Below are 2500 nucleotides of genomic sequence, written 5' to 3' on the forward strand. Positions count from 1 at the left end.
TGTGGTGTGTGTGTGTGTGGTGTGTGTTGGTGTGGGGTGTGTGTGTGTGTGTGTGTGTATGTGTGTTTATGTATATATACATACACACACTATCTATCTATCTATCTACTTATATATATATATATATTATAATATTATATATATATATAATATATATATATATATATATTAATATTATATATATATATATCTATATATATATATAATATATATATATATATATATATATATATATGGATTGAAGGATGAGTTACTGGCTGGATGTATGGATGGGGATGGAGATATACGTATGTATGTACATGCACACATATGCGTGTATCTGTTAGTCGCAGGGAACAAAAACAAAAACTACATGTCGTAAACGGCGACACAATCCCTGCATTTCCTGTTGCCCAATACCCGCGCTGCATCGCCGACGGGATCGCAGCCGAGACAATGCTCCGGAAGCAGAGAACAAGATGCGACTGATGGCAAGAGGAGTGTTGTAACGCGATCCCTATAAAGACGGCTTTTTGCACTCGTTCTGCAGGAGTCTCGCTGCGTCAACACTGCGGTTAGGTAGGCCGGTGAGACGGACTTGGGTGTCCTACGAGGCCGAGAGAAAGAAAAAAATAGATTTTTTTTTTTTTTTTTTTTTTTTGGGGGGGGGGGGGGGTGCGAAAAGGAAAATCGCGTTGAGTGTGATATAGTGTCTAATAAATTGATGAAACGCTTTGCAAGAATGATTACGACAAGGTAACTGCTTTGCTCGAAGTTTGGCAGGAAAAAAGGAGAACGTTTTAAGTGAAGACACTGAGGAAAGAACTTTTTTTTTGTTGAAAAAAAGCGAAAAAAGAAAAGTGATATATTTGCGTGAAAAATTTGCCATTTCAGTTTATAGAATGCATGCCTAATGTTGCGGAAGAAATCGTTCATGACCACGAAATGGTGCATGAAGAACAGACTTTTAAGTAAGAATTAACACCAAAAACGTCTTGTGATTGTTTAAAAAAAATCGAGAAAGAACAATGTTAAAATGCTATTTGGAGTTTTTGTCTGATTTATTACTGACAGTCATTCTGAAAATAACATAAATTCGAGAATAAGAAGATCGATCATTACACACTAAATTTATCAAAACTGTCTCCTGCGCTTAAAAAGGAACTATATTTCCAAGCCAGGAATATTTTTCGTTATTATTTGAGGCTTTTCGACTATAAATCTATAAATGCACAAATAACTAAAACGGACAAACCAAACTATTACAGGAACTACCTGATGAAAGAAAAGAAAACGTGAATTCGCTGACGTAAAAGAAAACGGACTTCAACCCCCTCACCCCCCCCCCTAAAAAAAAATAATAATAAAAGAAAAAAAAAAAAAAACAGATTGAGACAAATAGTCATTGCTTGATTACAGGTAATCGGAAAACGTGCGATGACTTTTTGATGACGAAGATCTAATCAACTGAGGAAAATACGACCCAGATGCGCATGTTAACTCTGGCGAAATTGATATAGCGAGATAGATAAAGAGAGGGAGAGAGAAAATAACAACACCAACGATGATTCTGGCGATAATCGATATTATTGTTGACATAGTCGTCGTCACCATCGTTCTGGTGGTGTATGGTGTCATTATCTACGACATTATGCGTAACGGAAGATGCAGGTTGAGGAGGTGTTGTGAAAATGGCTCGTCTGAAGGTGGTGATTCCAACGAAGGCTTCGATGATGATTGTGACGATGGTGGTGGTGACGGTGATGGTGAGGCGGGTCGTGGCGGTGGAGTGATTAGTGGTGACGGCTGATATGGCGACGTCGGAGGGAAATGGTGATGCTGTTATGAGGAGATGGTGGTTCTTGGTCGGGGTATGGTGCATGGTGGCGTCACACACGGTGGTGGTCGTGGTATGGTGGTAATGGTGAGGTTGAATAAGGTGGTGGAGGCATGATGAAAACAGAGAGAGATAGAGACAGATAGATAGATAGATAGATAGATAGATAGATAGATAGATAGAGAGAGAGAGAGAGAGAGAGAGAGAGAGAGAGAGAGAAAGAGATAAATAGAGAAATAGAGAAATAGAGAAAGAGAGAAAAAGAGAGACAGACAGATAGACAGAAACAGAGAGGCGAGTTCGATAAGTACCTGAAAACGGAAGATGCATGCTAAAAAGACGTGGTGTCCGTAGAGGCGATAATGACATGAGCTACCTGGCAATACGCAATGATGCTCTAATGAGAGATAACGCTGGAGGAGCAACGAGCAGGTAATCTTTGCTGATAACGACGAGGATGGAGAGGCCTGCGTGGGATAGGCACTGATTTGTTCAACTGCTTGGAAGATTTTTTCTTTTCTTTACGGCAGGGAAAATAAGCTGTCTCGCTATAGTCTTAAATGCCAGCCATGTTACAGGTGATAATTGACGTGATATAAATGGCTGAAAACGTGTGGGTTGGAGGTAAAAAGGCCTTAAGACATGAGTACCGCTAACTCACCTCTGAAGGAACACCTGTTGCGC

At 39.8% G+C, this 2500-nt stretch overlaps 1 protein-coding gene across 1 annotated transcript in view; it reads left to right on the forward strand.

Annotated features, from left to right (window-relative positions):
* Nucleotides 1-2271: 2271 nt before the first annotated feature.
* LOC119575283 (glutaredoxin domain-containing cysteine-rich protein CG31559-like) overlaps nt 2272-2500 on the forward strand; it is a 42528-nt gene continuing 42299 nt past the window's right edge. Inside the window, exon 1 of the mRNA XM_037922820.1 lies at nt 2272-2500. This exon is cut by the window's right edge and continues 1679 nt beyond it. The gene's annotated coding sequence lies outside the window, so the exon portion shown is untranslated.

Source organism: Penaeus monodon, chromosome 7, assembly GCF_015228065.2.
Source record: "Penaeus monodon isolate SGIC_2016 chromosome 7, NSTDA_Pmon_1, whole genome shotgun sequence".
NCBI classification, from domain to species: domain Eukaryota; kingdom Metazoa; phylum Arthropoda; class Malacostraca; order Decapoda; family Penaeidae; genus Penaeus; species Penaeus monodon.